The 27,186-nt window shown below is 37.2% G+C and overlaps 1 protein-coding gene across 2 annotated transcripts in view; it reads right to left on the reverse strand.

Annotated features, from left to right (window-relative positions):
* The window catches only part of SGCD (sarcoglycan delta), a 1,287,299-nt gene that overhangs the window by 173,397 nt on the left and 1,086,716 nt on the right, over nt 1-27,186 (reverse strand). The gene's annotated exons all lie outside the window — the stretch shown is intronic.

Here is a 27,186-nt window from a genome sequence, read left to right on the forward strand (position 1 = left end):
ATGCCTTCTAATTTGGATCTGATGGATTATAAGGGATGACATCCCCAATAGCTATGTAGGCTAGTAAACATAACTTACATTGATAGAACCTCTATAATTTACTAAGTATTTTTTTTTGAAACAGCCCTGTGAAGTGGGTATTGTTATACCCATTTTACAGATGAGGAAAGTAAAAAGAGAGCTTAAAGGGCTTTTCTGAGGTTACACAGGTAATAAATCTTAGACCAGGGACTCTATTTCAGGTCTGATGACTCTGAATCCTGCATTCTTTCTATTATACCATAAATGGGGTAGAGGCCATGGCTACTTCCAGGTTTCTTTGGAATTGCTGATAGGAGGAAAACCTCAACAACAAAATGTAGACAGTGCTTGAATTTATAGGCTGAGGACAAGGCTTTAAGACAGGAGTCTTTATTTTAGAAATAAACCATTCTGAGACTTAAAAATAGGGCCTGCTCCAGCTTGGTACCCAATGTCTTTAAAATTCAACATTGCCAATGCCAGAAATGAAGGGAAATTGCTGTTCTATGTTCTTTCTGTTGGTCAAAGTGCTAATGAAACTGTCCCTTGTGGAGGATAAATGTGGATTTAATAGGTGAGATGCCTTGTCCGGAATTGCTTCCTCAACTCTCTTATGAATGAGTCCCAAAAGAAAAAGTGCTGAATTCACACTCTCTCCTGGGAGTTCAGTTGCTTTGTAGAGTGCTTTTAGGACATTGGAAGAAAAATAGGCATTATTATTTCCATTTTATTGATGTAAAAACTGAGGTACAGAACTCAACCAATCTTAAAGTATTATTGTACACCTAACTGTTCCCCAGCATTGTGCTGGGCACTTGAATGGATATGTAGAAGTAAATAACATAGTTACTACCTTCAAGAATCTATTTGTGGAGATAAGATAAATACCCTTGCAATGATTACAAGTCACTATCAGGGATCACATAAGTAAGGGTCATATAAAGTCACACAGATTATTAATACGCGCTGATAGTTATTTGTATAAACCAACCTCTCCATGGATGTTTGTACAGTCATAAAGACTTCATGGAGGTATTTTCTCCCTTCTTGAGACTTGTTCAAGCCTGAATAGTGAGGTAGAAAAGGAGAAGAACCAAAGACTTTTGAATATTTGTTTTGAAATGAAAAGAGCACTGGATTTTGAATTTGAAGTCCTGAGTTCAAATTTCAGCTCTGTTACTTGAAACCAAGGTGACCTGGGCCAATTAATTTAACTTCTCTGAGCTTTAGTTGCCTCATCTGCAAGAGGAAGAGATTGGACTAAATGGCCTCTAAGCTTCCTTTGAGTTACAAATACTACAAGAACCCTTAAACCCAACCTGTTTTCTTTCTTACATGACCACAGCCCAGAGAGGTTCAAATGAACACAGCAAAGGGCAGGAAACCCATAGATTGTTGGGGGAAAGGAATGTGCTGAAGCCAGCAGAAGATTTGGCCTCTACTATTCTGTTTTACTGATGACCTCAGTCACATTGAGAACCCACACAACCCTTGGAAGACTTGTCTTCCCTTCAAGAACTACGGCCCCCTCTAATTTTTGGTGTGGTGTACAAACCAAGACTTTGTCAGTAATTTCCCCACACAAACCTCTCCTCTGCATTGTTCAGAGTTGTTTGTACATATTTTTCTTTGCCTCTTTACTGAGATTCTTTTGTTCCAGATCTTTGCCTTTGAAGAAAAGGGGAACATGGAATTCTGGTAACCAAAAGCCATTTCTTGGGGTGGGGGGATTCTTGCTTGATAATGGAAGCTTCTCAGAGGAGGAATGTAATCTGTGATCTGAATCACTAATGCAGAGATTAAAAACAACAGCACCATGGTGCCCACCATATGCTCTTTTAATTTCTCCAGCTGACTGCTTTCAGGTAAAATACAGCTGACTTAGTGAAGAGAGGTGGTTTGTAGTAGCCGTTGGCTTTCAGTAAATAACTCTGTTCAGAAAATGAAAAAAAAAAACCCTGCCCAAAATAAAAACAAAAAACCTCAACAACACCTAGAAAATTGAACCTGGTGTCAGGTGATGGTAGAGTTCCATTTTTTCATTGTCCCTGAAAAAAACTAGATCGCAAGTTTGCAATTGCAAACAAAACTAGATTGCAAGTTTCTTTTTTTTTTAAATTACTTTTTTATTTTTTATTTTTTTTTTTTAGGCAATTGGGGTTAAGTAACTTGCCCAGGGTCACACAGTTAGTAAGGGACAAGTGTTTGGTCTGAGGCTGGATTTGAACTCAGGTCCTCCTGACTTCAGGGCCAGTGCTCTATCCACTGTGTCACCTAGCTGCTCCAGCAACTTTCTTGAAGGCATGACTTACATCTTCCATTTATTTTTAGTTTTTCACATATTTCTGAGTAGAGGGCTTTGTATAGGGTGGAACTGGCAGCTACTTATGCAATGTTATTTGAGGATTGTTGAATTGCACCTTCTCACCCACATGGGATATAATATAACAAGTCTGTCAGAGTACTTGAAATTCCTACTATTACTGGTTATTCTATAGAGGTTAAGACTACCAGAGATGGGAATGGCCTACTCAATCCATTTGCAGTGGGTAGTTTATCTGATTTAGATTTTATGTTAAACAAGTAGGAAGGGTCCTTAGATGTCACCCAGTATCACTGCATACTGGAGGGATAAATCTGTCTACAATGTTCCTTTATTCAACAAATGATTAGTATATACCAATTATGGGAAAAGCAATATGCAAGACAGTTTTACTATTTTAAAAACCAATGAAAAAGCAATTGAAATTGTCTCTGCCTTCATGGCACTAGTTTTTATTCAACTTCTGCTTGAACACTCCCAAGGATGGAGAAACTTTTAAGGCAGTATATTCTACTCATTCCATTGATATCCATCATCTAGGGCCTTGGGAAATGACACATAGGACTGGGCAAATGTCGACTGAGGTTGAGGACAAAAGAAACATGAAATCCTCTAGTGTAGTGTATCGTACATTAGAACAAAGAACATGAGTCAGGAAGACCAAGGTTGAATTTGGCCTTAGGCACTTATTAGTGTTTGACATTAAGCAAAGCCACTTAGCATATCTCAGCCTCAGTCATCCATAAAATAGGAGGGTTGGACTGGATGGTCTCTAAGGTACCTTCCTAGGTCTATATCTATGATCTATGTGTAGCGTTGCATAAAGATACCAGGACAGATAGGTGTAGACTCTTAATAGAGAGAGGGTACCTTAACAGTTTTGTCTAAGGTTTTGTTTTGTCTAGGCATTTTGTATACATTTTCTTTTCATTTAATCTTCATAAGAATTCTGTGAGGTAAGTAGTAGAGCTGTTATAATTTTCATTTTGCATAGGAGGAAAATGAATCAGACTCAAGTGATGAAGTGACATTTTAAGATCATAGATTTAGAGCTGGGAGGGACTTTAGAGGTCCTTGAGATCAACCTCCCTCATTCTGCGAATAAGAAAACTGAGGCACAAACTGGACCAGTGGTAAATCTGAGTCTCAAAACCAAGACTTTTGAATCCAAGTCCAGGTTACTTTCCTTTGCAACCTGTTGAAACTGGCAGAGATCTTAGAGATCAAGTGATCTAATCTCTTCATTTTACACAGGAAGCAATTGAGGACCGGAGAGGCTAAATTGCTTATTTATTATTTATTTATTTAATGTACAATGATGCATTAATGGTGAAGTTTCGACTAAGGTCCGAGTCTTCTGATTACCAACCTGGTGATCTTTCTGTGCTGCCATGATGTTTCTGAGACATTGTAATTATTGGATTTTTCATATCAATAAAACAAATTAAATTATCATGTGCTTTAAAAAGTGAAACATAGATAACGTGTCATATTTCTTAACTATCCTGTCTTAAAAAAACCTTTTCTTTAAGAATATGGGAAGGGGCAGCTAGGTGGCACAGTGGAGAGAGCACCAGCCCTGGATTCAGGAGGACTTGAGTTCAAATGTAGCCTCAGACACATAATACTCACTAGCTGTGTGACCCTGGGGAAGTCACTTAACCCCATTGCCTAGCCAAAAAAAAAACAAACAAAAAAAGAACATGGGAAAAATAAGAAATATGGAAATTCACTGAAGAATACTGATCCTTTAAAAAAGAATTCTAAAACCTTTTTTTGAAACAAACTAAGAATTTTCTCCTCTACCTTAATTAGCTTAGTATTTGCCTTCCATTGGTTAATTTGAACAGAGGAGATTTTAAAAGAAGCAACAAGATAAGCTGACCCACGTTTAAATGGCAATAGGGCCATTTCATCCCACAAAGAGGTTTCCTATTTTTTTCAATTTACACCATGTCTTTTGCCTCACTTCTATTAGTCAGTAGTAACAAAAGAAAATAATATCTTGTAACTTACTCAGTTTGGCCTATGAATATTTAGTACAGCTGGTCAGAATGTGCATAAAGTAACACTAAGGTAAGATGTTATAGTAGAAAACACTAAATTGAAAGTTTTGGTGTTTATTAGCTAATCTTGAGCAAGTCACTACCCTCGCTGGGCCTCAGTTTCCTCAATTGTAAAATAAGGGAGTTGGACCATATAATTATTAAGTTTTCTTCTAGGTCTCTCTTTTAATAATTCTTAGGTGAAAGATGGATCCTGTTTATAAGTAAGTTCTATTCTACTCTAAAGACTCAGCCTGCCATCTTGTAAATAACAATAATAACAATAACAATAATGATAACAAGCACATACTATGTGTCAGGAACTATGCAAAGCAATTTACAATTATTATCTCATCTGATTCTCACGACAATCAGGAGGAGTAGGTATTGTTATCATCCCAATTTTATAGATGAGGAAACTGAGGCAGACAGATGTTAAACAATTTGCCCAGGATCACACAGCTAGCTAGTAAGTGTCTGGGGCTGAATCTGCACTCAGGTCCTGCCTCTAGGCCTGGAACTTTGTCTATTTTGCCATGTTGCTGCCTAGTTCAATATATAGGGGATATGGGTGAGAGCATGTGATGTATTAGCAAAATTCTCCCCCCACGAGTGCAGACACAGTTCAAATAGACTGTCCTGCTAAGTTTCTGTAGAGGGGCCTCATAAGTCTGTGATGGCTGTGATTCATTTCATAGTTTCTGGTATTTATTTCTGTGGCCCCTTTTATTATATGCATAATGCTATATTGCTTCTTAAAATTTTCTAAGTGCAAGGGATGTAGTCCCTCTGGAGAATGTAAAGAATTGATATTGCTTGCTCAAGAACATATGTATATTGATAGTAATATTGATAAATTGAGGTCATTCTCTCCTTAGCATTAGAATTTTTGTGAGTTTTGCCCTTCCCTTAAACAAATCTGAGTTAGCATTTCATATTTAGCAACTCAAACAGGGAAAAAAAGCAAGGAGTGCTTTCATAAGGCTTTTGACCCTTACTCTAAGTATACAACCTATAAGCAGCTAGGTTTTGCAGTGGCTAGAGTGCTGGATCTGGAGTCAGGAAGACCTGAGTTCAAATACTGTCTCAGACAACTACCACCTGTATGACTCTGGTCAAGTCATTTAATTTCTCTGTGCCACTTTTTCCTCATCTATTAAATGGGGATACTAATAGCACCTACCTCCTTGGTTGATGCAAGGATCAAATGAGATAATACTTGAAAAACACACTGAGGGGCAGCTAGGTGGCGCAGTGGATAGAACACCAGTCCTGGAGTCAGGAGGACCTGAGTTCAAATCCCACCTCAGATACATAACATTCACTAGCTATGTGACCCTGGGCAAGTCACTTAACCCCACTACGTAGCAAAAAAAAAATTCATTGCAAATCTCAAGATGCTAGATAAATGCTAGCTGTTATTAAAATAGCTATTATTAATTCCAGATCATTGTCCTGGCACTCTTCCTCAACTTCTTGGGAATTCTCAGGACCATATCTTATGGTTGGTATTCTGTAAGTGTAAATTCTTTTGTTTGTTTTGTTTTCATCCCTAAAACCAGCCAAAACCATCCCATCTTTTCTCAATAATAATCTCATAGATAAGTCTTCATTTGTACACAAATGGTCCCATCACATCTAGTATCATATAAAAGACCTTCCAGGTCCCCCTTGTTAACCAAGTATCTGAGTACTTGAGTACCTGGCACATAGAAAGCACTTAAATACTTGTTGAATTGACTTGCTAGTAAAATAACACACTATCTACTATGTTGGGGCAGCTAGGTGGTGCAGTAGATAGAGCACTAAGCTTAGAATCAGGAAGGCTCATCTTCATGAGTTCAAATCCAGCCTTGGACACTTACTAGCTGTGTGACCCTGGGCAAGTCACTTAACCCTATTTACCTCAGTTTCCTCTTCTGTAAAATGAGCAGGAGAAAGAAATGGCAAACCACTCCAGTATCTCTCTCAAAAAAACCCCAAATGTCACATCCAGCCTCAGACACATAATACTCACTAGCTCTGTGACTCTGGGCAAGTCACTTAACCCCAACTGCCTCACCAAAAAAAAAACAAAACCAAAAACCAAAAAACCCCAAATGGGATGACAGAGTTGGATATGACTGAAAGGACTGAACACCAATAAAAATTTACTACGTTAAATAAATCTGTATTATAAATAACTTCATTCTGGTAGAAACATACTGGCATTTCTTTTGGCTATTAAGCTCATATATATTTGGGATGATTTAGTATTTAAAAAAAACAGTTTGAATTAAATACCAAGAAAAATTAGCACTTTCAATGCTTTGATAAATGTCATATGGTCGATAGACATATTTCTGTTCCAGCAAGACAGTTCTTGGAGTACTTGGGTTGAAAGAGAATAATCCAGGGCCAGGGGAATTTTTATCTTGAAATGGCAGAGATGATCAGATATAATTAAGTTCATGCCTTCTTTGAAGAACTGTCAAATCCCATTTCTCCAAGTTTAATATTTTAACAAGTCTATTACCTATGGGGGAAACTAAAATTTTCATGAAACCTAAATACAACCCAACATGTGAGTTATTGTGCAAACACAATGATTAGCTGCATTTAGTAAGAATTGCATGTAAAAAAATGAACTGAAACTGCAGAGTAAAATACTTAATATTTATGAGTTGAAGTAGGAAAACAATAGACAGAATTGGTTACAATAGGTCATGAGAGAAGCCTGTCAGATGGAACAAATCAAGTGTCCTTGCTCAACCTTTACCTCTCTTTTCCTTTCAGGAAGGAAGATATTTTTATACTTTTGAGACTCAATTTATTTGTCCAACATGCTGATTTTGGAAATATATGTGATGTTTCAAGTAATTTATCTGACCAAATATTTGAAAATCATGATAATTCTTTCATCCTTTTCACCTCAAAAACAAAATGCAATTACTTATTTATGTTTAGAGAATTGTTGATTTATATTCCTCATTCTAGGGAAATCTATGCTCTCTTTAACAATGCATCTGAGGAACTAAGTTCAATTGTTTTAAGACCTCAATTGTTTAGAGGAATATCAGGAAGGGTCTTTAGCAGGCAAGATGAGGGTCCCATGAAAGCACTAGAACAGAAGAAGTTCTTTGGGAACACAAGCACTCAGTTCTGTTCTATGACCCAGGGAATATGAATGCCTCAAACAGTTGGAGAGCTTCCTCTGGCTCCCCATTATCTTCTTTCCTTTACCATTCATTCCTTTTCAAAAGTTGGGGAACTGTGATCTAAAGTCAGCCGCACTTATTGTAAGACTATTTCATTCACATCCCATTGGTCCAGATTTTTTGATGCTTCCTTTAGGACTAAGTTTGAGTTTATCACTGCATTATATTCAAAATAAAGATGTGCTAATCAAATTAATAGCATGGGAAAGATTCCCTTCAGGAAAGTTAAGCTACTTAAGAGTACAAGGTCATAGACCCACAGAATGTTAGAGCTGAAAAGGACTTTACAATGCTTTTCCAATGCCTTCATTTTATAAGTGAAGAAATTGAGGCCCAGAGAGTTTAAGCAATTTACCAAATAGATATAGGTAGTTAATATAAATGACCAGGAGAAGAGCCCAATTCTCCTAATTCTGGGGCCATAGCTCTTTCTCGTTGTCGTAATCGACGACTTTAGCAAAATCCAGTCTAATACAGGCAAAGAATATACTAATTATAAACAGTTTTTATGTCTCTGTAGAGTCTAGGGTTTGTATAGATATTGTACTGATTTCACTCTCTCCATAAAAAGCAGCTGATTAGCTGTGTCTAGTTATGGAAGAACATTTGCAATCATAGGATCATGTATTGAAGATCATATATCAGAGGTCTTTTGGTACAACTCTCTTATTATTTTATAATAAGGAGAAGTTAAGAGAACTAGAGAAGTTAGGCGATTTGCCTAAAGTTTCCTAGGTAGTCAGTGGTAGATCTTAGATTTGAACCCTTGTCTTCTGACTCCAAAGCCAGATTTTTTTTCTTTATGGGGTGGGGAACCTGCGGCCTCAAAGTCACATGTGGCTCTCTAGGTCCTCAAGTGGGGCCCTTTGATGGAATTCCACAGTTTCCCCACTCCTGATTCAAATGATTAAATTCAATTATTTAAATTATTGGCTTTTCTTTGATGAGTAAGAAAGGCAGAGAAAGACAAATTAAATAGAGATTTGGTCAGGGTTTCATTTTCTCTTTTTCTCTAAAGTCAAGTTTTTAAGTCCAAAATAGAGAAAGAAAGACCTTCCAAAAAAGATTCATTGGTTTTGTTTATGGAGTGAACACAAGTGTAGACAATTTCACACTGAAAGCAGCTTTGCAAGAGGTAGAACTGAAATTAACATTTTAATTAATATAGGATTGTCTTAAGGGTTTTTGTTTGTCTTGCATTTGGACAAGGGAAATTAATGGCACCTATCTTTGAGAGAGTCATAACTCATTCAGTAAAGTAGGTTTTGTATTTGTAAACCAGTTAATGCTATCTGCTGAGTATACTTGAAATTAATAAAAATGAATTTCTCTAAAAATATAATTTAATTCATGTTGCTCAATTAAGAAAGGTTTTCATTCTCTTCAAATGAATAAAGTCCTATTGTATTTTAAAGTCCTATAATATAAGAAATATCTAAGGTTAATGTTATTTAGTCAGAAGAATCAAAGTAAAAGATCAGAACAGATAAGAGAGTTGATAAGTATGAGAGGGAAGATTGTAAGAGAAAGAAAGAAAAAGAAGAAAGGAGTGAGATGGGATACCCATGGACCTAATGCCAGATTCCAGGAAATGGTCAAACCAGCTTGATAATGGCATTGGCTGTCAAATGCCTTAGAAATGGGAGCCTTTTTTCTCCTAAAAAAAATAAAAGCTTTCAGCTTTATTGTATTACATAATGGCTGAAATAAAATCATATTTATTCAATGCTATATTAAACGCCACGATTATGGAGAAATCTATTTCTCAAATATTAAGGAATGAAACATCATTGGATTTCTGGGTATATCACTAAATCCCTCCTGGAAATTTGACATGGCTCTTCCGCAGCTTTCCCTTTTCAAATGGCTGATGAGCCAAATTCAGATTTAATGACATCTCAGGGAGAATAGGGCTTTTCCTTCTCCAAGGCAGCTAGCTCTTCAGTTGCTCTATAACTGAGAATTTGGGGGAGGGAGAGGTAGGAGAAATTAAATTACAGTTTGTTTATTTCCATTAAGAAATCTAAGAGGAAACAGCTACATCTGGTTCCATTTCTTTGCCAAATTCTTTGTTTAATTATTTTGTAATTTGAAGAAAATCAGACCACAAGACAAAATTGATAGAACTGAAAAAAAAAAAGCGGTAAGCACTCTGCAGGAATTATAACTCAAGTCACCATGGCAATGGACATTTACAATTTTAACCCCTGCCCTTAGTTTGCACCAGAGGTTCTTTTGGAAAGCCATTCTCTCCAGTACTCAAATGTGATTTGTGATCTCATTGATTTGGATGATTTCTCCAAGGATGCAGATCCTAAACCATTGGTGCCTTTTCATCCTATTTCACTACTGTCCATATCCTCCCACAAGTCCATCACAAGAAATCCACCCCATGTGCTGAAGACCTTCCTCACATCAGGCACATACAGGAGCAGCCCTGGGAAACAATATTTCTTTTTTTTTTTTTTGTGGGGGGAGGTAGGAATGAAGCAACCATTAATAGAAAGATTCATGACTTCACCCTCCAGGTTGTCGAGCTAATAATAGAAAGAAAACAATACCACAAATTCTCATAAGAAACAAAGTGATCCGATATATTCAGAAATAAGGGACAAAAATCTTCTTAACAAATATTTGCAAGGTTAAAAGACACCTGAGCCAGGTGGGTACATATTGTAACCAGGTTAAAGGCTAGACCAGACTCATGGATGCTCTGAACCTTTTAGAAATCACTTTAATACTTAACATGTGCATGTTCAAGGATACTTGGTAAATGTGGCCTGAAAAAATCCTGATAAACCAACCCTACATAACTATTTTAAAAATTATACTAGACTTCAAAACTTGCACAGGACTTTACCTGCATTTTAGAATTTGAGCCTTATCACAACCTTGAAAGGAATATTGTAATCCCCATTCTACAGATGGACATGGAGGCTCAGAGTGGTTAAGAAACTTGCCCATGGTCACCCAACTAGCAAGTATCACAGAACATTTGAACCTAGCTCTTTCTGACTCCAAGTCCAGTATTCTGACCATTAAGCTATACTATCTTTCTAAACACAGTTCTGTGTACTAGTAGGTCCATCCCCTTGTCATCAAGTTTTAAATATCACAGCATTATTCTGTGACTCCTATATCAACTAGAAAGGCCTGGTCTTTGTCTTCTATTTCCTACTTTCTCAAATGTATTAAATGTTAATCTTACTTTGGTGATGTAAGAATTCATACAGTGCTATTTTCATTCCAGCCAAGAAACTAGCCACCTACTCCAGGGTTAACCTCACAAATAAATGGAACAAATGTCTGAATTCCTGGCTATTTCACAAGGCTGGCAAGGCCACTACCCTTTCTCCTCTCTCTCTTACCCCCTTGCAATACCTCTTTGATGGTGCAGAATTTTGCCTGAAATTCTACAGTTAGGGTTTCTACTCTTTTGACTTAAGCAGGAAAAAACAAAAAAAACAAACAAACAAACAAAAGGCAATTAGGAAGAGGCAAAGATAAATCATTTTACCCTCACAGTGTCTCCTGGTCCTAACCTCTGCTGCCACTATCTCTGTCCCTCCAAGAAGCCTTTACTACCTCTAGAAGATGTTGTTCCAGGAGGCTGGACTGCAACCAAAGGATGAAAATCACCAAGAGGCTGATTTGGGTTCAGTGTAATCAATCCTACTGCCCAACAATAATAGAAAAGGTTGTTCTGGTATGTACATAATCTTTCACTGGAGATGCTTAGGCGGAGATATATAACCACAGAATATGGGATTGGGAAGGGACTTTAAAGTCTGTCTATTCTAACCCCATCATGATAGAGAGGAGGAAACACGCCCGGAGGGCATCTGGATGCTCATCTCTCAGGCAAACTATATAAAGAATTTCTCAGAGTAGTGTGCAGGTGATTGGCTTAGATGAGCTCTAAGATCTCCTCTGATTGTGTGCACATGCTCCTTTACTAATTTTCTCAATCATCAATCTTGGAAAGAGCAGAGGTTTGGGGGTGGTTGGCCTGGGTTCAAACCACTCTTCTCCCACCTGCTACTTGACTTGGAGCAAGTCACTGAAGTCTTTGTGTCTTTGTTGCCTTTTCTTTCAAATGAGTGTTGGGCCAGATGAGCTCTAAATCCTGGGGTCCCCCTGCTTGACTGTATGTGGCAAACCCAGAGTCGGCTTTGCTGGTTAAGGACTCCTTCCATCTCTTTCCTCATACCTCTCAATAAAAAAAAGTAAATAAATAAGCATTTAATAACTTACTTAGGTGCCAGACACAGTGGCAGGGTCTGTAGATACAGAGACAAAAAAATGAAATATTTATCTCTTGTCTTCAAGGAGCTCAAGTTTTGTTGAGAGACTATACACAGACACACACATAATGTATGTATGCATGTATATGTATATGTGTGTATATACGTACCCATATATGTATACATACAGATGTATGAATATAAGGTATACATATGTATGTACAGATTATACATACAAGTGCCTTCCCCCAAAGTTATCTTGTATACACACACATATAGTATATATTGACATATATAGTTCCTTTGCCAGAAGTTATCTTGTATTTAATATATGTATATATTTATGTAGTTAATATAGTTTATATAGTATTGTATATGTGTATGTATATGCATACATACATACACACATATATATACCCATATATACACACATATATCATATACACATATATAATGTATGTGTGTATATATGCATGAATATATGTGCATATATGTATCTATATATGTATACATACACAGAATACACATATAAGGTATATATATGTGCATATATTATACATACTAGTGCCTTCCCCCAAGTTGTATGTATATATGCATATTATATATATATATGCATATATGGTATATATAGATATAGCTATAGTGCCTTTGCCAGAAATTATTTTGTATTTTATAGATATAGTTTATATATTGTATATTATTATATGTATATGTATATGCACATATACATATATGTATGTGCATATATATCCACATATACACATACCTTAGATATATATTATACACACATATATGTATATATATGTATATATGTGTATGAAGGAAAGAAAGACATTAAGTACCTACTAAGTGCCAGGTACCATGCTAAGTGCTTTACAAATCTTATCTCATTTTATTTTCACAAGAACCCCTGAAGGTAGGTGCTATTATTATCCCCATTTTATACATAAGCAAACTGAGACAGAGTAAGTGGGTAAGTGACTTGTCCACAGCCACAAAGCTCTTCAGTGCCTCATGCTGGATTTGAACTCTGATCTTTCATACTTCAGAGGCTCAGTGCTCTATCCACTGCACCAATAGCTGCCTTCAATAGGATAGCTCTCATGCAGGAGGTGGCACTGAAACTGGACATTGAAGGAAGACAGGGATTCTACAAAGTGGAGGTGAGCCGGGAGCGCAAAGGTATGGAAGTGACAGATGTAGTATCATTTGTGCACAATTGCAAAACAAAAGCTAGTTTGCCTGAGTGGAGTCATTACTTCCCTGCACGCAAAGAAGCAATGCCTAACCATCCTGGAAAAGTAGGCTGGAGCCTGGTTGTGAAGGGCTTTAAATGTCAAATAAAGGAGTCTGTATTTGATCTTAGAGGTATTAGGGAACCACTAGAGTTTATTGATTAGAGGATCAGAGCTATGACTTAAAAAACACTTTGGCAAATATGAAGGATGGATTGGAGAGGGGAGAGAATTGAGTCGAGGAGAACCTTAAGTAGGAGGATATTGTAATAGTGTAAGTGAAAGGTTAGGAGAGTCTGGTGACAGTGTGAGTACAGGTTAAGAAACAAGACAGGATCCACAAGATTTGGCAACTGATTAGATATGGAGAGTAAGAAAGAGTGAAGAGAGAAAGGGTGACGTCTCCAGGGTTGCAGAACCCGGTGACCAGAAGTGTCCTTGACACAACTAGGGAAGTTTGGAAGGATGGCAAGGCTTGGGGGCAAAGAGAATGCATTCTTTTGGGGACATGTTGAGTTAGAGATGCCCAAGTTTGAAATATTCCATAAGCAGTTATTTTGGCAGGCCTGGAGCTCAGGAGGAAGCCTGGGGCTTCCCGCACAGAGGTGGCTGTTAGATCCACTGGTGCTGGTGAATGAAGAGGGCCCAGTTTAGAGGATACAATATGGATGACGCCCCAGCAAAAATAAATTAAGAAGGAGTGGGCAAAGAAGTAGGAGGAGATGAAAAGAAGACGATTTCACAAAAACCTAGAGAGGAAAGAGTATTCTGGAAAAGACGATCAGATGTGTGAAATGCTGGAGACGGTCGAATGTAATTAGTTTTGTTTTTTGTTTTTATCAACAGAAAAGGATAGAAATGTGAGTGGGGCAATGTTCATATTCATACGCAAAGGACAACAAAGCACAAAAATTGATGATTAAGAATTTAGCCAGTGACTAGATTTTTATATAATCATTTATTACATAATTATATAATTATATATTATAAATTATTAGGCAATTTAATTTTATTTATATGATTATATCCAGTTCTATAATTTAATTATAAATTATTATATAACTATAGAATCATAGTTTGCATGTGCTAGTTGTTAAGAATTGTTGAAAGTACCTGATGTTGAGAGAGGCTCACTGTGATTTCCAACCCTGATTTTGCAATGGACCAGGGACTTGCTAATCATTTTATGGTGAAGGCATTGCTACAGAATATTTGGTGTGAAATCTATCTGAGAGTTTTAGTGGGCAGAAAGCTCAATGTGAGTCAACAGTGTGACACTGAAACCAAAAATAGTAATGCAATCTTGTTGTTCAGGCATTAGGTTTCAGTAAGAAGCATATACAGTTAGAGGGCAAGGGAGACTATATTCTTGTCATTCTACGGCCTATTCAAACCTCACCCAATACATTATTTTAAGTCCTAAGCACTACATTTCAGGAAGAACATGGGCAAAATGGATTACCTACAGAAGAAGTCAGCTGAGGGACTGGAGAACTTTTCATAAGAGGACCAATTCAAGAAACTGATGATACTTAACCTGGAAAAGAGAAATTTTAGTGGGGATATGATAGCCACTAAAAGTTTGAGGTCTTGTTATAGAAAGAAGGATTGGACATATTCTGTTTGGACAGTAATATTAGTGGCAATGGGTGGAAATTATACAGATACAGACTTTTGATTCAATTTAAGAAAAACATCCAAATAATTAATGTGAAATGGCACGTAAATCTGAGATTTTATGGTTCTGGATCATAAATTCTTAAATAAAATTGACTTTAATTTCTTTTAATTCTACTTCAGTGCTATCAATCAATATGTGATGTGATCAAACCTGGCTAAAGCACTGGTGCAGTGCATATTACAGTCAGGTCTCATTAATACAAATAATGAATCCCATGAAGTGATAGTCACATAGACTTAAATTCTTGCAATTCAAAGTTATGATTATGCAAAATATGGTAGCTTGTTCTAGCCCAATAGAAACAAGTAGTGAGGATTCAAATAATATAAGCAATTCAGGGGATTCTTTCTTCTCACTAATCAAAACCTAGCAACACAACTCCTCCCACACCCTTTCTTCTTATGCAATTCTTCTCCATGTCTTCTCATACATCCTTCATGAACAACCCAACATACTGGAGGTCTTCCTCTAGATCAATGGTGTTAAATACAATGGCAACCTGCTGCAAGCAACCCACAGTGCAGCTGAACCAAAATAAAATGCAATTGGGAAATATTTACCAAAATAATAAAAATACAATAAAACATAGATAACATTACATTTTAAAACTAAGTCAGGATGCAGCCTGCAGAAAACTTTATGCCCTAATTAGTGGTCCCCATTTTTATTTGAGTTTGACAACACTACTCAAGGGCCTTTTACAGTTTATGAGTACTGGTGCAACATAGGGCTTTCCATCTGTTATGCCTTACTCTTAATATATGACTGCCACCCCCCATCATTTTTGTCATCACATATATTCTCACCAATGTCCACATGTGTATATAGATACTATTATATAGCTTATCTTGTATCACTCCAGTGCTCATTGAATTCAGGGCAACTTTTATTCTTCAGAGATTATGGTGATCCAGGATTCATTATCATACAATATTGATGGGAGAACATATATTTTAAAAAAGCTTTCCTTTCCTACTCTCCAGAGAATGGCTTATAGAATTATTGAAAGCACTTTATCCTTTCCCCAGTGCAATACAATCTACTTTCTTTCTCCTATTCAATTCTGGGTTCAACACGTTCATTGAGGTATTAAATCAATGAATTGTCAATCCAAAAGCAAGCCATAATCTAGGCTTAATAAATGATAATAGGTGTTTTTCAGTCTCTTGCTTTTTCCTGATGGATTGTTAGACTAATCTCTTTTAAATGATCATAGGTCTTTGTGAGGAAGGCTCTGTAATATTCTGGCCCTTGATGCAATCAGAACAACAGTATCCACAGACAAGGGTATCTGGAGGACCTCAACATTTACAGGCAATCCTTTTTATTTGGACCCTGCATAGGATATCTGGTGGTGAGCACATATCTCCCGGTTTTATGTTTTATTTGATGTTAATAATCAGAAAGAGTTGAAGAGAATGATCTCTGTGGTTGTATTGATCAAAGAATCTTGAATTGTCTTAGACTATACATGAGTGACTCCTTGTTGAAGGAGAACCTTTAAGGGTCTATTTTGCTCCACCAAGTTAAATACTTTTTAAGATTTACAAATGATAAACATGGTGTATCTAGCATGTTCAGAGTCAGCTGTGTAATGCGTGCCTATTGCCCTTTAATTTTAAATCATTTAATCGATCAATAAGCAGTGATACATGGGAAAATCAAATTCACCACAGCAGATTGTTTTTACTATTCTCCCTCCTCTCTAATTTCATCAGCTTTGGGAACTCCTAGTATGGAAACCCAGAAAAGATCAGAAACGTCATGTATATTATAGTCTTAGAAAGACGCCTATTGCACTGAGTGGTTAAATGGTTTGTTAATGGTTATACAACTAGTGTCAACGAAGGGCATGGCTTGAACCCAGTTTTTTCTTTCTTTCTTTTTTTTACTTCAAGGCAGGCTCTTTATTCACCTCCCCTCCTCTCCCTTCGCCTCTCCTCTCCCTCCTTTTCCTTTCCCTTTTCCTCTTTTTGATTCATCTCCCTCTTTCTCCCTCACCTCCCCTTCCTCTCTTTGCATATAGTCAAGTCATGAACTATACATATAGGAAGAGATCAATAATGCCATGTATAGGTATATACAAAATATTTATAAGCACAGATGAAGGGAATAACATAAAAATACAGGGAAATCAGCTGAGTTTCTGGTCCTTGCATGCAAGTTCCCTAATTATAACTAACACCTCACATCTTAATCTTGGAGAAAACATTCTGTGAACTGACAGATGGTGTTGCTATGGAATCTTCAACATCCTCTATAGCTGCAGATGCACACTACCCATGTCGTAGGCTGAAAATGATTATTGGATGGATGGCTTCCTAGGAAAATATTTAAACAACAGAAATATTCTAGAAAGGGGGAAAAGAGTCCAATTTGTATCACATAATTCAAAAGTAACAGGAAAGAAAATTAAAGACAATATGGTCTGTGATAGAGAGATGACTAATTTGACTTTTAACTAATACCTACAAAAGCAATTTGGAGGCAACAAAAAAGGATCTCTCTATGACATAGGTTCTTAACCTCTGGGTACGTGTGTGTATGCACTGTGTGGAACCTTTGGCAGTCTGGTGAAGCCTATGGACCCTTTCTCAATTTCTAAATACATAAAATAAAATACATAGGATTACAAGGGAAGCCAATTATATTGAATGATTAAAATATGAAAAAAAACACACACAATTTCATGGGCATAGGCATAAGAATTCTTGCTCTAAGGCAATCATAATCTCAATTCCCAACTCTGAAAGTAACAATATAAGCACTGAAATGAGGTAGCTCTGGAGCAAAGGACACTTCATAGCACAGCCTGTAAGCCTCCTATGAGAGGAATCTCAATTTGCCTCAGAACTTATGGAAGGTATCCCCCTTACAATCAGGCTGGAAGTAGGAGGACCTCATCTAGTGAGCTGACATAAACTCCTTACACACACACACACACACACACACACACACACACACACACACACCAATCCAAGAATAATATATGCAGGCAACTAACTTGGTTTCACCATATTTAGATATATACAGAACAGAGTCTGGGGTGGGGGGGGGCATGAACAGTGTTTAGTTGTTCCTGATGCCTTGTAGACCAATCATTCAATCAATAAGCATTTATTAATCAACTACTATGTGCGAGACACTCTGCTAGAAACTGGGGATAGATAGGGATGATAGAGAGATCCAGAGTTGGAAAGAATCTCAGACGCCAGCCATCTCATTCCTCTCCCTTTTAGTTTAATGAAAAACTTATCATTTCATGAATGAGGAAACTGATTCCCAGTGAAGTCAAGTGACTTACCAAGGTCATACGAGTGGTTAAGTGTTAGCGGCAGGATTTGAACCCATGTTCCCTGACTCCAGAACCAGCAGGTTTTTTTTAACCATGCTGCTAAGAATAACTATGGCTAATTCGGTGACACTGAAGCATTTCTAGGGCCTCTCAATGGGCCCTGACAATTACCTCCCTGGCCTCCCCGTGCACTTCACCGTGTTCATTCCAGCCTCCATCATTTTGCTTGTGCTGTGCCTCCAGCCTTGAATCTCCACCTCTCCTTTTTATCTAAATCCTACTACTGGCCTGCAAACTAAAGGGCTTCCATAAATGGATGTAGGTAACTGGATAAAATATACAAGTAACTCTGAAAATAAAGAAATGTGAAATGGATGCTTTAAATAAAAATTTTAAAATAATAAAATCACAGAATCTCCAAGTTGGAAGGGACTTCATTAGAGATCAAATATAACTTCCCCCACAAAACACAAATCTCCCTATGACTTTTAGAAATGGTGCATTTAATTTCTCCATTTAGGAAAGCTCCGCTTGTTAGAAGTTGCCAACATTTGGCTCCCTGTAACTTCTCATTGTTTCTAGTTCTGTTCTCTAGGACTAAGCTGAATAAATATTGCCCCTTTTCTATCTGACAGTCCTTCATATCTTTGAAGACAGCGACCTTGTTCTACTAAGTCTCCTTTTCTTCAGGCTAAATATCTCCATGTCCTTCAATAGTTTTGGGTAAGTTACATTTTCCAGTTTCCTCATTAGCTTTGTCATTCTCTGGACATGCTCTAGTTGTCAATACTTTTAAAATGTGGCCCTAGAATTGGAAACAATCACAAGATTCCAGAATTCCAGAACTGGAAGGAACCCCAGAGACCGTTTCATGCACACCACCTGAAGAGGAACCCTCTTGACAACAAATGTGACGCATGGTCATCAAGTCTGTTTTTGAAGACCTCCAGTAAGGAAGAACTTACTACCTCTCTCCTTTTCAATAGCATGAATTGTTAAGGTGTTACATTAAGCCTAAACCTGCCCCTTTGCAACTTCTATCCACTGTTGCTAATTTTTCCCTCTGTGGCTAAGCAGATCAAACCTAACCCCTGTTCTTTCATGTAATAATCCTTTGGATACTTGAAGACAGCTATTATGTCCCCTTCTCTCCAAGTACAATGTTGAATGTCTTCATTTCCTTGCAGAGATTCTCAAATGGTATATCAAAGCCCTTTTCTACCATTCTGGTTGTTTCTTTCTAGATACCCTCCAGATTATCAATGTCTGTCTTAAAACCTTACATTTTAGAATGGAATACGATAATCGAGATGTAGTCTCTCTAGAGTAGATTACAATGGTAATATCATCTCAAAGTTCTGGTGGTCATTTTTTTTAATCTAGCTGAAAGTAATAAAATTCTTGGCTTCTATATGATGTTTTTGACATATTGAAGTTAGATTCTGCAAAAAATTCAAAATCTTTTCAAGACAAATTGCCATTTGGCCACCCCAATCCTGACCCATCTTGTGTTTGTGAAGTTAATTTGTTTTTGTATTCTGATTATGTTATCCTCCTTTGACAGTTTTGTATCATCTAAAATTTAAAAAAAATCATGTCATATCTTTTTATCTAAGTGACTAATAAAAAAAAATTCTTAAACATCATAGGGCCAAGCACAGATTCCTAGGATACTCCCCTGAAGATCTTTCAAGCTGGCATTGAAGTATTAGTGACTATATTTTGGGTCCAGCAAGTCAGTGAATTCTGAATCCATAAAACTGTAATGCTCTCTAGTTTGCATGGCTCAGTCTTAATGTAATTCTTAATAAGAATTACATGAGAAACTTTATCAAATGTTTTGCTAAAAATCTAGTAAAAGTATATCACATTTTATTGATATGACAATTGGAGATTCTTGATAAAGTAATTCTGAGTCTTTGGGGCCATTCCTTTCTTTTAAAATGTTTATTAATCAACCTTTTATTTATTATAATTTAAATTTTTATTGAATGTTTTTGTTTTTATAACACTTACATTTCCCAATATTTCCTCATATTCCCCACAGAGAAAGTCATTCTTTATAACAAGGAATAAAAAAGAAAGGAAAGAAATGTTCAACAGAATTGATGAATATATAGATCAAGTTTGGCATTATGTAGAAAGTTCCATAGCCATAGTCCCTAAACTATGCAAAGAAGGGTGAGAGCTACATTCTGATATCACTTTTGGGAGGCCAGCCTTAGTCATTCTAATGTCAGAGCATTCAGTTGCATTTGTTTTGTTCTTCCCATTCACATCATTCTAGTCATTCTATATATTGTTTTATTTATATCTCTGCATCAGTTCATATGTCTTCCAATGATTCTTGGTATTTATCACATTCATAACCTTTTTAGAGCATAATAATATTATATTACATTCATATACTATGAATTACTCATCATTGCTTTGTTGATAAATTCTAAAATTCTAAAATTTGCCAAGGATCAAAGTTAGGCTAATGGGCTTTTAATTTATAGACCACACTATCTTCCCATTTTTGAAAATGAGGAAAATATTTTCCCTCCTGTCATTTGTAGCATTTCTCTCATTCTTCATAATGTTTCAAAAATCACTGATGATTGCTTAGCAATCACATCTGCTTTTTCTAGCATAGGATGTGATTCATATAGACCTGGTGATGCAAATTCTTAAAAAGATGTATAGGCATCCTCTTACATTCTTTCTAGCTATTTTAGGAATAGGCTTCATATTGGATACTATTGTTTTGTCCTTTCCAGGTCAAACATCATGCTTCTTTACAGATAATAGAAGCAAAATGAAGGTTGAATACCTCCATCTTCTCTTCACTATTGGTTATTATTATCCCCCTACCCAGTCTATGAAGACATCCTATCCCTTCTTTAATTTTCCCTTTCCCCAACATAGCTTTAAAAACCTTTTGTGAATGTCCTTAGCTTTCTTTACCAGCCTCTGCACATTCTGAGCTTTACTATTTCTGACACTATCCTTACAGGACTGTGTCACACTTTCACATTCATTCTCTGTTCACTGCCCTTGCTTCTGTCTTCTGTATATGTCTATTTTAAAATCTAACTTGCTTGGTGAGTTCTCTGATATAGTCAGACTAGGGTAGAGGACAATTTAAATTCAATTCAATTAAAAAAAATGTCCTTGGGAAGGGGGTATGAATATGACTAACAAATATGGGAGGAAAAAAAGAAAAGATCATCTCACTTTAAAGCAGATGAGGAAGACTTAAAAGAAAGATGGGAGAGACTGATGGATCTGGGAAATTTGTGAGAGTGGAGTACTGGCAGGGAGTCCAAGACAGAAGACTGAGTGAAGATGAGGAGCAGTTTGAGGTTTGAGTAATTTTTCAGTCATGTCTTATTCTTTGTAATTGCATTTGGGGTTTTATTGGCAAGGACAGTGGAATGGCTTGCCATTTCCTTCTCCAACTCATTTTATAGATGAGGAAACTGAGGCAAAGAGGGTTAAGTGACTTGCCCAGGGTCACACAGTGAGTAAGTGTCTGAGGTTGGATTTGAACTCAGAAAGATGCATCTTTTTGGCTTTAGAATTCTTTTCAGCCTCAGAGTTGGCCTGGGCAAACAAGCCTGTCCAATGCTGAATCAGTTTTAGCTCGAGGACCATGTACTATATAACTGATAAGAGATAATCAGTCGCATTGTACAACAAGTTGAGAGACCAGTGAATGAACACAAACACAAAATCATAACTCTTTCCAGAACAAATGTGTATTTGAGCAGCTTCTCATGAGTACTGATTTTTTTTTAATGGAAGATGCTATTGCAGATGTGTAGAAATAGAATTTAAGTGACAACTCTTGGTGGCCTGAATGCTTGAATGCTTTAATATCACATTGAAAAAACATTATGGCCCTAATTCATAAACTTCTATTAGCTAATGACTGGCTTTTATTAGCCCACAGAGAAAAACATCTGGATAGCATCTTGAGCAGATTCTTGGTCTGAGCCTCAATTCAGAGTCAAATCATGAGCTAAGAAATAAAGGATGGGAATCTAATATAATGCTTTGTTCTGAGTGACTCCAGTATAATTCCAAACACTTCCCTGAATGAGCAAGGAAAAAGGTTAAATCATAAACCTTCTTTTACCAAATCTGGGAGCAGAATCTTCAATGATCCTATCTGTGAAATAAGAGATCACAGGACAAATCAATGGGACATAAAGCTGTTTCAGAAAATAAAATCACAGTTATCTCCCTCATGACTCAGAAAATGTGTTTCACTTTCAAAGGCCATCCCTTCTTCCAAAAAACCCCCCACAAAAACCTAAAAAAAAAAAAAACGCAATGATCAAGGTGTGGCATAGACTTTGCCTGGAGAAGGCAGTGTGGCACAATGGAACAAGCTGAATTTAGAATCAAATCTGAGTTTGAATCCCTACTTTACCACTGACCATCTGTGACTTTGGGTGAGTCACTTACCTTCTCTGGGCCTCAGTTTTCTCATCTGTAAAGTGAGAAGATTGGACTACATGTCCTTTAAGGTGCCCTCCAGCTATAACTGTGTAATTCTAGAATTCTACCATCTTTAAGACTCTTCCACTTCTAGATCTAGGAAACTAATGGTCTTCTGTATCTGATATTTTGAACCTAAGATTTCTAGGAAATAATACAGGCAAACAAATTGGATAATTGTCCTCTTTCCTTTGTCTTTGGGTAATTCCAACAGTGAACTGAATACAGGGTTTGGAATAAAACTGAATAGGAAGAAAGGTACTCAGTTCTAGATGACTACTATTTTCCCATCCCCAGAGACAAGCCTATACCTTTATTGATTTACTGATATGGATACAGTGAAGCCTTTTATCAAGAAATTCCATAGAACAGGTGTTGTTTAGTAGCCAGTCTAACAAACATGTTAATTTGATTATGTTTGAATGTAGAATGTAGAATGTTGAATGTAGATTGCTAGATTCTTAGACAGATCCTAGATTTCAACAAGATGGGTCTATCTTCTACCAGTATAGTACATAGCCTCTCTGCCCCTTCTCTCCCAGTAAGAAATTTATCCTTGTCTTTCCCTGGAGGTTTCATCCAATACCCTGGAGGCTTCATCCAATACCCTGGAGGCCTTCCTTTGGTTCTTGGGACAACAATATGGTGGAATGTCAAATATCCCTGATAACATATGAGATGATTTTCAAAAAGTTGTATTAGATGTGTTCTGAAGTTTTCTAAGTGGGGCTTTGTTTAAAGGGGTTGGAGGGTAGGAAAAGGAACGCAGCATGTAGTCATAGAAAGAGAACAAGGTTTGGTGTTATGGGGCCTTGGTTTGAAACCTCGCTCTGCTCTTATGAACTAGGTGACCATAGGCAAGTTGCTTCATCTTTCTGTTCTTCAGTGTTCTCTTCTGTGCAATTCAAGGGTTGGTTCAGATTGTTTCTAAGGTCCCTTCCAACTCTAGATCCTATGATCTTTTGTTGTTGTGTGGTGAGGTCTGGATGGTGATAGACCCCTAAGGTGAAAAGAGAATGTGCAGTACTTAGATGATGGGATGGTCACTCATGATGCTTCAGCGGCATTTGGAACAATTGGTATCCTACAATTCCTACTCTTCCTTCATTGGACCCTCTTCCAACTTCTCTTCTTCAACTGTGGGGTGCCCCCTTTTTCTAGTTTTCTCATTGTATGCACTTTTCTACCCTTCACTACCTCCCCTAGTGAAGTTCTCTTGTGACTTAAATAACAATAATAGCTACCATTTATATAGCACTTTAAAGTTAACAAAGTTATTTGTATATATTGAGTCATTTGACTCTTATGAGAACTCTATGAGGTATATGTTATTATCCCCATTTTAGATATTATTAGATATTATCCTAATTTTATAGATAAGGCCACTGAGGCTAAGAGGAAGTGATTTGCCCAGAGTCATATAATGACTAAGCATCTGAAGCAGGATTCAAACTCAGGTCTTCCTGCTTCATGCCTTGTGTGAATGACTCATTTCTTTCTCCCAGGTGCTTTCCCTTCATGCCTCTCAGACTCTCCTCCCCTACGAGCTCAAGGGGGGTAAATAGAGGCATGGCAGGGGAGCAAGTAAAAAAGTAAAACATTTCTTCTCATTCAAGTTCTTTTTCTTTCCTCTCTCCAGGTGGGTATTGTTTAAAGATTCACCCTGCATCAAACATGTATTTGCTTTATGCAAATCAATTAAAATTGCAAAGAATACAGTGCTCCCCTTTCCTGTACTTTAGTGATGGGTTTCCATTTTAATGAGAATTGGGAACAGCATAGTGATTTGGAGGTTCCTTCAAGTTGCAATGGGATTTTATAGAATATATTCTTACAGAACCTCCACTAAAGTGTCCTTTTCTGCTGCCTTATCATGGCATGAAGGTGACCCTGGGCTGTCAAAGGCAAGGCCAGCAGAATGCAAGTTCTGGCAGCTTCTACTAGACCAGACAGGCATTGGATACGGGCTCAGGGACAGACTGTGTGTCTTTTGGCCAAGGATCAGCCTAGCTAACAAGGATAATAAAGATGAGGATGACAATGCTAATTAGCAATAATAAGGATGATAATTAGTAATAATAATTATAATAATAGCAACAACTTGCATTTATATAGCCCTTTAAAGTTTGCAAAGCACTTTATATATATTGTTTTATTCATAACAATCCTGTGAGGTAGGTACAATTATTCTGCCCATTTTATCATTGAGGAAATTAAGGCTGAAAGAGATTAAGGTGCAGTACAGGAGAAAGAACACTAGCTTTGGAACTAGAACATCTGGATTTGAATCCTGCCTCTGAGGCTATAACCTCCCTGGGGCTCAGTTTCCTTGAATCTAAAATGAGGGAGCTAGATGACCTTTGAGGTTCCCTCGAGCTCTAGATTCACAACATGCAATGTTCTGGAATTTCGTGTTGTCAAGTCAGAAGGAATCTTAGACATCATCTACTCCTAACTCTGCATTTTACAGATGGGGAAATTGAGGTAAGAAAGGTGAAGCGTGACCGCAAGGTCACACATCTGGTTAGTGTCAAAGCCTACCTACAAGCCAGGTGTTTTGACTCCCAAACCAGGGGCCCTTCGCCCCCCACAATCTCATACCATGCTGACTTAATTCTATACAGAATTATTCTTCTCTCAAGGACTAGGCCCACTGAGAGCCAAGACTATTGGGACCTCCATAGAAAGAATGTTTCCTCAAATACACATTCATAATTTTCTTAGCTTCTCATTTACTTTTGATATTTTGATTAATTTTATTCCTTTGGTCAAGAGCCAATCTTCCTCCAGTATTTTTCTTAGCTCCCTGGCTTCTTTGTTAATAATAATGTACTATGTTTATTGCCTTATGTGTCTAAAGGAGCATGATATTTCTTTTTCTTTGTAGGAAGAAGGAAAGAAAGAAAGAAAGAAAGAAAGAAAAAGAGAGAGAGAAAGAGAGAGAGAAAGAAAGAAAGAGAAAGAAAAAGAAAGGAAAGAAGAAAGGAAGGAAGGAAAAAAGGAAGAAAGGAAGAAAGAAAGGAAGGAAGCAAGTATTTAAGTGCCTAGTATGTGCAAAGTACTATGCTAAGCACTTTATAAATACTGTCTAATTTGATCTTCACAACAACTTACCTAGGAAGGGAATGCTCATATTATCCCCATTTTATAGTTGAAGGAACTAATGCAAAAAGAGGATAGATGACTTGTCCAAAGTCACGTAGCTAGTAAGTATCTGAATCAGGATTTGAACTCAGGCCTTCCTGTTTCCAGGCCCAGCCCTCTATCATCTATATCACTTAGCTGCCTTATAGGATGAGAAGATTAGTTATTATTTTTTTTCCTCCTCTAATCCTTTGTTTGATTCCTCTTTCTATCACTTAAGGGTTCTATTACCAATATTCCCCAGCTTTCTTTTCACAGTCTATGTCAGGTGATTAACAGGAAAGTTTCAGATATTTAATTCCTTTTATAATGTCCTTACCTGGGAGCATAATCTTAGAATCATTATCAACAGTAAAAGTTCATTTTTCTATATCACTCGAAGGTTTATTAAGCAATCTCCTCACAACCTCATAAAGAGGTTAGGGAAGTCTATTTATATCTCTTCGAGCCATGCAATGATACCCCCACATTATATCTGGAGGGACAGCTCTTGCCACATGTGGGGCTTTGTAACATATACATACATGAAAATAATAATTCCCACTATAACATATTAGGTAAGGGTTCATCTACCCTCTTTTGGAAGACATTAAGGATTAAGCACTCATCTCCTCTGGAGGCAAGACATTCCACTTTGGAGAGATCTAATTGTTAGTAATGTTTTCCTCTTCAATATACTTGGTTTGGCCCTGTGGGGCCAAACTGAACAACTGTCACCCTTTCCTTACATGACTGCCCTTCACAGACATGCAGATAGCTGTCATGTCCCTCTCACATCTTTTCTTCTCCAGACTAAACATATCCAATTCCTTCCACACAGACTGGAAAGCAAAAGTTGACAGCAAAAAATATTAGTATTCTTATCTTACACATGAGGAAACTGAGTCTCCAAGAAGTGAAGTGAGTTCCACCATGATCACCAAATAATAGAAATGAAAGTAGAAAGTACCATAGATATCACCCAGGGGTTGGCAAAAATGTAGTCTGTGGGCCAAATCTGGCCTGCCATCTGTTTTTATACAGCTCGTGGAGTAAGGATGGTTTCTCCACTAGCTTGCCGGCCATACAAACTTATGCAGCTGGCCATATTTGGCACATAGGTCAAAGTTAGTCAACCCCTTATCTAGACCAATATTCTCATTTTCTAGATGAGGAAAATGAAGCTAAGAAGCAAAGTAATTTTCCCCCAGTCACATAGCTAAGACTTAAATCTAAGTTTCCTTACCCCAGCAGTTTTTACTATACTTATTGCCCTAAAAGGGACCTCACTCATTATCTTGTCCTTCTTTTATAAATGAGGAAACACAAAAGAGGAGATGTGTTCTGACCAGGGTCATACAGTTGTTCATTGGAAGAACTGCCATGAGAATCCCAAGTTTTTTCTTCCACTGCAATGTTCTTTCTAATATGTACATTAAATAAAATAATAAAGTTAACTACCAGTAGCAGGAAGCATAGGGGCTATTGTGTAGTTATCTTCCTTGGTCTTTCCCATCTCAGCTTGGATGAGCTC

The sequence above is a fragment of the Vombatus ursinus genome, unplaced genomic scaffold (assembly GCF_900497805.2).
Source record: "Vombatus ursinus unplaced genomic scaffold, bare-nosed wombat genome assembly UNPS02014863.1, whole genome shotgun sequence".
In the NCBI taxonomy this organism is placed as follows: domain Eukaryota; kingdom Metazoa; phylum Chordata; class Mammalia; order Diprotodontia; family Vombatidae; genus Vombatus; species Vombatus ursinus.